Source organism: Bombina bombina, chromosome 2 (assembly GCF_027579735.1).
Source record: "Bombina bombina isolate aBomBom1 chromosome 2, aBomBom1.pri, whole genome shotgun sequence".
Lineage (NCBI taxonomy): Eukaryota > Metazoa > Chordata > Amphibia > Anura > Bombinatoridae > Bombina > Bombina bombina.
In genome coordinates this window covers 581,346,526-581,357,525 of record NC_069500.1, presented here as the reverse complement: position 1 = coordinate 581,357,525, position 11,000 = coordinate 581,346,526, and positions in this window count along the sequence as shown.

Genomic DNA, 11,000 nt, shown 5'->3' with positions numbered 1-11,000 from the left:
TATATATATATATATATATATATATATATATATATATATATATATATATATACAGGGAGTGCAGAATTATTAGGCAAGTTGTATTTTTGAGGATTAATTTTATTATTGAACAACAACTATGTTCTCAATGAACCCAAAAAACTCATTAATATCAAAGCTGAATAGTTTTGGAAGTAGTTTTTAGTTTGTTTTTAGTTATAGCTATTTTAGGGGGATATCTGTGTGTGCAGGTGACTATTACTGTGCATAATTATTAGGCAACTTAACAAAAAACAAATATATACCCATTTCAATTATTTATTTTTACCAGTGAAACCAATATAACATCTCAACATTCACAAATATACATTTCTGACATTCAAAAACAAAACAAAAACAAATCAGTGACCAATATAGCCACCTTTCTTTGCAAGGACACTCAAAAGCCTGCCATCCATGGATTCTGTCAGTGTTTTGATCTGTTCACCATCAACATTGTGTGCAGCAGCAACCACAGCCTCCCAGACACTGTTCAGAGAGGTGTACTGTTTTCCCTCCTTGTAAATCTCACATTTGATGATGGACCACAGGTTCTCAATGGGGTTCAGATCAGGTGAACAAGGAGGCCATGTCATTAGATTTTCTTCTTTTATACCCTTTCTTGCCAGCCACGCTGTGGAGTACTTGGACGCGTGTGATGGAGCATTGTCCTGCATGAAAATCATGTTTTTCTTGAAGGATGCAGACTTCTTCCTGTACCACTGCTTGAAGAAGGTGTCTTCCAGAAACTGGCAGTAGGACTGGGAGTTGAGCTTGACTCCATTCTCAACCCGAAAAGGCCCCACAAGCTCATCTTTGATGATACCAGCCCAAACCAGTACTCCACCTCCACCTTGCTGGCGTCTGAGTCGGACTGGAGCTCTCTGCCCTTTACCAATCCAGCCACGGGCCCATCCATCTGGCCCATCAAGACTCACTCTCATTTCATCAGTCCATAAAACCTTAGATAAATCAGTCTTGAGATATTTCTTGGCCCAGTCTTGACATTTCAGCTTGTGTGTCTTGTTCAGTGGTAGTCGTCTTTCAGCCTTTCTTACCTTAGCCATGTCTCTTGAGTATTGCACACCTTGTGCTTTTGGGCACTCCAGTGATGTTGCAGCTCTGAAATATGGCCAAACTGGTGGCAAGTGGCATCTTGGCACCTGCACGCTTGACTTTTCTCAGTTCATTGGCAGTTATTTTGCGCCTTGGTTTTTCCACACGCTTCTTGTGACCCTGTTGACTATTTTGAATGAAACGCTTGATTGTTCGATGATCACGCTTCAGAAGCTTTGCAATTTTAAGAGTGCTGCATCCCTCTGCAAGATATCTCACTATTTTTGACTTTTCTGAGCCTGTCAAGTCCTTCTTTTGACCCATTTTGCCAAAGGAAAGGAAGTTGCCTAATAATTATGCACACCTGATATAGGGTGTTGATGTCATTAGACCACACCCCTTCTCATTACAGAGATGCACATCACCTAATATGCCTAAATGGTAGTAGGCTTTCGAGCCTATACAGCTTGGAGTAAAACAACATGCATAAAGAGGATGATGTGGTCAAAATACTAATTTCTTTCATGTAATTAGCAAGAGTCCATGAGCTAGTGACGTATGGGATATACATTCTTACCAGGAGGGGCAAAGTTTCCCAAACCTCAAAATGCCTATAAATACACCCCTCACCACACCCACAATTCAGTTTTACAAACTTTGCCTCCGATGGAGGTGGTGAAGTAAGTTTGTGCTAGATTCTACGTTGATATGCGCTCCGCAGCAAGTTGGAGCCCGGTTTTCCTCTCAGCGTGCAGTGAATGTCAGAGGGATGTGAGGAGAGTATTGCCTATTTGAATGCAGTGATCTCCTTCTACGGGGTCTATTTCATAGGTTCTCTGTTATCGGTCGTAGAGATTCATCTCTTACCTCCCTTTTCAGATCGACGATATACTCTTATATATACCATTACCTCTGCTGATTCTCATTTCAGTACTGGTTTGGCTTTCTACAAACATGTAGATGAGTGTCCTGGGGTAAGTAAATCTTATTTTCTGTGACACTCTAAGCTATGGTTGGGCACTTTGTTTATAAAGTTCTAAATATATGTATTCAAACATTTATTTGCCTTGACTCAGAATGTTCAACTTTCCTTATTTTTCAGACAGTCAGTTTCATATTTGGGATAATGCATTTGATTTATTCATTTTTTCTTACCTTCAAAAATTTGACTCTTTTTCCCTGTGGGCTGTTAGGCTCGCGGGGGCTGAAAATGCTTCATTTTATTGCGTCATTCTTGGCGCTGACTTTTTTGGCGCAAAAATTCTTTTTCCGTTTCCGGCGTCATACGTGTCGCCGGAAGTTGCGTCATTTTTTGACATTATTTTGCGCCAAAAATGTCGGCGTTCCGGATGTGGCGTCATTTTTGGCGCCAAAAGCATTTAGGCGCCAAATAATGTGGGCGTCTTATTTGGCGCTAAAAAATATGGGCGTCGTTTTTTGTTTTCCACATTATTTAAGTCTCATTTTTCATTGCTTCTGGTTGCTAGAAGCTTGTTCTTTGGCATTTTTTCCCATTCCTGAAACTGTCATTTAAGGAATTTGATCAATTTTGCTTTATATGTTGTTTTTTTCTCTTGCATATTGCAAGATGTCTCACGTTGCATCTGAGTCAGAAGATACTACAGGAAAATCGCTGTCTAGTGCTGGATCTACCAAAGCTAAGTGTATCTGCTGTAAACTTTTGGTAGCTATTTCTCCGGCTGTTGTTTGTATTAATTGTCATGACAAACTTGTTAATGCAGATAATATTTCCTTTAGTAAAGTACCATTGTCTGTTGCAGTTCCTTCAACATCTAAGGTGCAGAATGTTCCTGATAATATAAGAGATTTTGTTTCTGAATCCATCAAGAAGGCTATGTCTGTTATTTCTCCTTCTAGTAAACGTAAAAAATCTTTTAAAACTTCTCTCCCTACAGATGAATTTTTAAATGAACATCATCATTCTGATTCTGATGATTCTTCTGGTTCAGAGGATTCTGTTTCAGAGATTGATGCTGATAAATCTTCATATTTATTTAAAATGGAATTTATTCGTTCTTTACTTAAATAAGTACTAATTGCTTTAGAAATAGAGGATTCTGGTCCTCTTGATACTAATTCTAAACGTTTAGATAAGGTATTTAAATCTCCTGTGGTTATTCCAGAAGTTTTTCCTGTTCCTAATGCTATTTCTGCAGTAATTTCCATAGAATGGGATAAATTGGGTAATTCATTTACTCCATCTAAACGTTTTAAGCAATTATATCCTGTACCGTCTGACAGGTTAGAATTTTGGGACAAAATCCCTAAAGTTGATGGGGCTATTTCTACCCTTGCTAAACGTACTACCATTCCTACGTCAGATGGTACTTCGTTTAAAGATCCTTTAGATAGGAAAATTGAATCCTTTCTAAGAAAAGCTTATCTGTGTTCAGGTAATCTTCTTAGACCTGCTATATCATTGGCTGATGTTGCTGCAGCTTCAACTTTTTGGTTGGAAACTTTAGCGCAACAAGTAACAAATCATGATTCTCATGATATTATTATTCTTCTTCAGCATGCTAATAATTTTATCTGTGATGCCATTTTTGATATTATCAGAGTTGATGTCAGGTTTATGTCTCTAGCTATTTTAGCTAGAAGAGCTTTATGGCTTAAGACTTGGGGGCCCATTTATCAAAGGGCTTGCGGACCTGATCCGACACTGCGGATCAGGTCCGCAAGACCTCGCTAAATGCGGAGAGCAATACGCTCTCCACATTTAACATTGCACCAGCAGCTCACAAGAGCTGCTGGTGCAACGCCGCCCCCTGCTGACTCGCGGCCAATCGGCCGCCAGCAGGGAGCTGTCAATCAACCCGATCGTATTCGATCGGGTTGATTTCCGGCGGTTCCTGTCCGCCTGCTCAGAGCAGGCGGACAGGGTTATGAAGCAGCGGTCTTTAGACCGCTGCTTCATAACTTGTGTTTCTGGCGAGTCTGAAGACTCGCCAGAAACACGGCCCTTCAAGTTCCATACGGAGCTTGATAAATGGGCCTGATGGAATGCTGATATGGCTTCTAAATCAACTCTACTTTCCATTTCTTTCCAGGGTAACAAATTATTTGGTTCTCAGTTGGATTCTATTATCTCAACTGTTACTGGTGGGAAAGGAACTTTTTTACCACAGGATAAAAAATCTAAAGGTAAAAACAGGGCTAATAATCGTTTTCGTTTCTTTCGTTTCAACAAAGAACAAAAGCCTGATCCTTCATCCTCAGGAGCAGTTTCAGTTTGGAAACCATCTCCAGTCTGGAATAAATCCAAGCCTGCTAGAAAGGCAAAGCCTGCTTCTAAGTCCACATGAAGGTGCGGCCCTCATTCCAGCTCAGCTGGTAGGGGGCAGGTTACGTTTTTTCAAAGAAATTTGGATCAATTCTGTTCACAATCTTTGGATTCAGAACATTGTTTCAGAAGGGTACAGAATTGGTTTCAAGATGAGACCTCCTGCAAAGAGATTTTTTCTTTCCCGTGTCCCAGTAAATCCAGTGAAAGCTCAAGCATTTCTGAATTGTGTTTCAGATCTAGAGTTGGCTGAAGTAATTATGCCAGTTCCAGTTCCGGAACAGGGGATGGGGTTTTATTCAAATCTCTTCATTGTACCAAAGAAGGAGAATTCCTTCAGACCAGTTCTGGATCTAAAAATATTGAATCGTTATGTAAGGATACCAACGTTCAAGATGGTAACTGTAAGGACTATCTTGCCTTTTGTTCAGCAAGGGAATTATATGTCCACAATAGATTTACAGGATGCATATCTGCATATTCCGATTCATCCAGATCATTATCAGTTCCTGAGATTCTCTTTTCTGGACAAGCATTACCAGTTTGTGGCTCTACCGTTCGGCCTAGCTACAGCTCCAAGAATTTTTACAAAGGTTCTCGGTGCCCTTCTGTCTGTAATCAGAGAACAGGGTATTGTGGTATTTCCTTATTTGGACGATATCTTGGTACTTGCTCAGTCTTTACATTTAGCAGAATCTCATACGAATCGACTTGTGTTGTTTCTTCAAGATCATGGTTGGAGGATCAATTTACCAAAAAGTTCATTGATTCCTCAGACAAGGGTAACCTTTCTGGGTTTCCGGATAGATTCAGTGTCCATGACTCTGTCTTTAACAGACAAGAGACGTCTAAAATTGATTTCAGCTTGTCGAAACCTTCAGTCACAATCATTCCCTTCGGTAGCCTTATGCATGGAAATTCTAGGTCTTATGACTGCTGCGTCGGACGCGATCCCCTTTGCTCGTTTTCACATGCGACCTCTTCAGCTCTGTATGCTGAATCAATGGTGCAAGGATTACACAAAGATATCTCAATTAATATCTTTAAAACCGATTGTTCGACACTCTCTAACGTGGTGGACAGATCACCATCGTTTAATTCAGGGGGCTTCTTTTGTGCTTCCGACCTGGACTGTAATTTCAACAGATGCAAGTCTCACAGGTTGGGGAGCTGTGTGGGGATCTCTGACGGCACAAGGAGTTTGGGAATCTCAGGAGGTGAGATTACCGATCAATATTTTGGAACTTTCAGAGCTCTTCAGTTTTGGCCTCTTCTGAAGAGAGAATCGTTCATTTGTTTTCAGACAGACAATGTCACAACTGTGGCATACATCAATCATCAAGGAGGGACTCACAGTCCTCTGGCTATGAAAGAAGTATCTCGAATTTTGGTTTGGGCGGAATCCAGCTCCTGTCTAATCTCTGCGGTTCATATCCCAGGTGTAGACAATTGGGAAGCGGATTATCTCAGTCGCCAAACGTTGCATCCGGGCGAATGGTCTCTTCACCCAGAGGTATTTCTTCAGATTGTTCAAAGGTGGGAACTTCCAGAAATAGATCTGATGGCGTCTCATCTAAACAAGAAACTTCCCAGATATCTGTCCAGATCCCGGGATCCTCAGGCGGAGGCAGTGGATGCATTATCACTTCCTTGGAAGTATCATCCTGCCTATATCTTTCCGCCTCTAGTTCTTCTTCCAAGAGTAATCTCCAAGATTCTGAAGGAATGCTCGTTTGTTCTGCTGATAGCTCCGGCATGGCCTCACAGGTTTTGGTATGCGGATCTTGTCCGGATGGCCTCTTGCCAACCGTGGACTCTTCCGTTAAGACCAGACCTTCTGTCACAAGGTCCTTTTTTCCATCAGGATCTGAAATCCTTAAATTTAAAGGTATGGAGATTGAACGCTTGATTCTTGGTCAAAGAGGTTTTTCTGACTCTGTGATTAATACTATGTTACAGGCTCGTAAATCTGTATCTAGAGAGATATATTATAGAGTCTGGAAGACTTATATTTCTTGGTGTCTTTCTCATCATTTTTCTTGGCATTCTTTTAGAATACCGAGAATTTTACAGTTTCTTCAGGATGGTTTAGATAAGGGTTTGTCTGCAAGTTCCTTGAAAGGACAAATCTCTGCTCTTTCTGTTCTTTTCCACAGAAAGATTGCTATTCTTCCTGATATTCATTGTTTTGTACAAGCTTTGGTTCGTATAAAACCTGTCATTAAGTCTATTTCTCCTCCTTGGAGTTTGAATTTGGTTCTGGGAGCTCTTCAAGCTCCTCCCTTTGAACCTATGCATTCATTGGACATTAAATTACTTTCTTGGAAAGTTTTGTTCCTTTTGGCCATCTCTTCTGCCAGAAGAGTTTCTGAATTATCTGCTCTTTATTGTGAGTCTCCTTTTCTGATTTTTCATCAGGATAAGGCGGTGTTGCGAACTTCTTTTGAATTTTTACCTAAAGTTGTGAATTCCAACAACATTAGTAGAGAAATTGTGGTTCCTTCATTATGTCCTAATCCTAAGAATTCTAAGAAGAAATCATTGCATTCTTTGGATGTTGTTAGAGCTTTGAAATATTATGTTGAAGCTACTAAATCTTTCCGAAAGACTTCTAGTCTATTTGTTATCTTTTCCGGTTCTAGAAAAGGCCAGAAAGCTTCTGCTATTTCTTTGGCATCTTGGTTGAAATCTTTAATTCATCTTGCCTATGTTGAGTCGGGTAAAACTCCGCCTCAGAGGATTACAGCTCATTCTACCAGGTCAGTTTCTACTTCCTGGGCGTTTAGGAATGAAGCTTCGGTTGATCAGATTTGCAAAGCAGCAACTTGGTCCTCTTTGCATACTTTTACTAAATTCTACCATTTTGATGTATTTTCTTCTTCTAAAGCAGTTTTTGGTAGAAAAGTACTTCAGGCAGCGGTTTCAGTCTGAATCTTCTGCTTATGTTTTTCATTAAACTTTATTTTGAGTGTGGATTATTTTCAGCAGGAATTGGCTGTCTTTATTTTATCCCTCCCTCTCTAGTGACTCTTGTGTGGAAAGATCCACATCTTGGGTAATCATTATCCCATACGTCACTAGCTCATGGACTCTTGCTAATTACATGAAAGAAAACATAATTTATGTAAGAACTTACCTGATAAATTCATTTCTTTCATATTAGCAAGAGTCCATGAGGCCCGCCCTTTTTTTGTGGTGGTTATGATTTTTGTATAAAGCACAATTATTCCAATTCCTTATTTTATATGCTTTTGCACTTTTTTATCACCCCACTTCTTGGCTATTCGTTAAACTGAATTGTGGGTGTGGTGAGGGGTGTATTTATAGGCATTTTGAGGTTTGGGAAACTTTGCCCCTCCTGGTAGGAATGTATATCCCATACGTCACTAGCTCATGGACTCTTGCTAATATGAAAGAAATGAATTTATCAGGTAAGTTCTTACATAAATTATGTTTTGCCTAATAATTCTGCACTCCCTGTATATATATATATATATATATATATATATATATATATATATATATATATATATATATATATTTATATATATATATATATATATATATACATACATACATATACATACACACATACATACATACACACATATATACCCATCATTCCCCTCTTTGATCACATTGTGATCACATAACCTGTAATGTTCCTACAATATAAACTATCTGGGTCTACCTCTAATTAAATTTTGCAGTTGAACTTTTTCTGCATCTTGTATCATACCTGATATTTTCTTTCGTAAAGTACAAGACATGTAACAGTTAAATAATGTTAATAATAGTAAACAAATAGGTGGAAAGTGTTCAGCATCTTCAGGTGAGTAATAACATGCCGTTATTAATACTATTGGGATATACACAAAGATCAATATCCCCATTAGGAAAAGGAAGATCTTGCAGGAATGTCTTGGATCCATGATTGAGATCGTCATCCTGGTCTTTGTGAGGAGTGATCGATACCTTATCACCCACTTCTCCTTTGTGAGGGGTGACCGATAGCTTGTCACCCGCTTCTCCTCTCTTTGGACAGAGTTTCACTCGTGAAGCGTGTATCCAGATGTCCTTGTTGTCAGTCAGTACGGCAGTCCTGGTTACAGCGATCACAGTGACTGGCTTGCTGAACGGGAAACCTCCTTTCTTTGCTTTATTCAGCTGGCGAATGCAGACCAGATCTCCAGGCTTGAAAGGATGGGTTGGTTCCTGTGAGGGAAGAGGTAAACGGGAAGACACATCACCATAGATGCCATTCAATTTATCAATCAATTGTTTTACATATTGTTCCTTAAAGGGCCATAATACCAACACTTGAAAGTGATGCAGCATAGCTGTAAAAAGCTGATTAGAAAATATCACCTGAACATCTCTATGTAAAAAAGAAAGATATTTTACCTCAAAAGTTCCTCAGTAGCCACCTCCCATTGTAAAGGATTTCTAAGCAGCATTTTAGTGTGTTTGTCCTGGGACATCTGAAGGGACTAGCATCGTGCACTCTCATATTATTTCACCAATCAGGTAAAGCAAGCTTACTATGAAATCTCATGAGAGTTAAGTCAAATCTCATGAGATCACAGTAAGAGTTCATGACCTCAGCACTGCTGATGCTGATTGGCTGCTGTTCATTTCTTCATTTTTTTTAATTTGTTTACCTGCAGCTGGGAGCAGCTGAGTATAACTTTTTACACAGAACTTACTCTGCTGAGCTGAGGAAATTGTGAGGTAAAATATCTTCCTTTTTTACATAGAGATGCTCAGGTGATATTTTCCTGTCAGCTTTTTACAGTTATACTGCATCAGTTTCAAGTGATTTAGCATATGAGTATTATGTCCCTTTAATACAATCTAAATCACCATTTTTAATGATAAGTGGGCCTTTTACCCATGGAGTCAGGAATGGTCTACCCATTAGGACCTCAAATGGAGACAACCTGGTTGTCCTATTTGGGGTCATTCTGATTTCTGCTAAAATCGCAGGTAAATAGTTTTGCCATTTAACCAATGTACCTGCTGTTGCCTTTAAAAGTTTTTCCTTGATATTGCGATTCATTCTTTCTACAATCCCTGAGCTTTGAGGATGGTAGGGAATGTGAAAGTTCCAATTAATCTGTAACCATTCTACTAACTCATGTGTGATTTTACTAATGAACGCTGGACCATTATCAGAATTAATCTGAAGCGGACAACCAAATCTGGGAATTATTTCAGTGGCTAAAATTTTAGCGACTGTTTTTGCATCTTCCCTCTGGGTAACAAAAGCTTCTGACCACTTAGAAAATTGGTCAACTTTTACAAGCAGATATAATTGTTTAGTGCCAGTTTTTGGAATATGTGTAAAATCAATTTGTAGATGTGTGAATGGGGCTGTAGGTGGGGGTAAGTGGTCATGCTGGGCTTTATTGGGAATGGTTGCATTGGTCTGTAAGCAATATACACATCTATTAATATATGCCTTGCAATGATCACCTATACCTCTAATGTAGAAAGATTGCTTCAACAAGTTAGTTGTTGGTTTTATACCTAGGTGTCCAACACCATGGGCTTGTGCTATAAAGAGTGGTGCACTGCTTTCCGGTATGCCCACCTTCCCATCTTTAGAAAACAAACCATTCTCATCTAAAGTTAACCCATTAGTAGTCCAGAAAGATATGTCACTAGGAGTGGCATGTCCCTGGAGTTCAAGAAGCATATGGTCTGTAGGACATGAAGGTGGGGCTAAAACAGCATACATACGGATGGTGGATCCGGGTGTATGAGAAACATAAGCAGCCTCTTTAGCAATTTTATCTGCAAGTGCATTACCCAAGGAAATAGGGTAAGACTTGTATGTATGTGCACGGCAATGTATGATCGCTATGTCCTTTGGGAGTTGTATGGCCTCTAAAAGGTCATTAATCAGGTCTGTATGAGAGATGGTCTTGCCATCTGCTGAAACAAAACCACGTTGTTTCCATATCATACCAAAATCATGCACAACCCCAAAAGCATAGCGAGAGTCAGTGTAAATGTTAACAGATTTATTTTCAAACAATTTACATGCTTTTGTAAGTGCTATTAATTCTGCAGCTTGTGCAGAAGGATAAGGAATGGAGCCTGCATCTAGAACAATGTCTGGTAGTTGCACAACGGCATAGCCTGTCTTATAAATACCATCACTAGGTCGGGAACAAGAACCATCAACAAACACATTATCAGCATGGTCAAAAGGTTTATCCATCAAGTCAGGTCTTGGTGTGGTAATGTGGTGTATTACCTCTATACAATCATGGTCTGTTGGAAAGTCTGGTGATCCTGTAAGTAAGGCACTAAGTATTTGAGTTGGCCCTGAGGATACACTACTATATTTAATAGTCAGATTTGTATTATTCAATAATATACATTCATAACCAGAAAGTCTTTGAGAAGTCATGTGTTGGGTAGTGACATTTTTTACAAGATGTAAAACTTGGTGACTAGTGTGTAGTACTATTGGATGGCCTAAGGTGATTGTTTCAACCATCTCTACAGCCATGGCGCAAGCCGCCAATGCTCGGAGACACGCCGGCATCCCTTGTACCGGTATTGGAACTACTTTGGAAAAGAAAGCTACGGGACGCATATTGCCTCCACCATG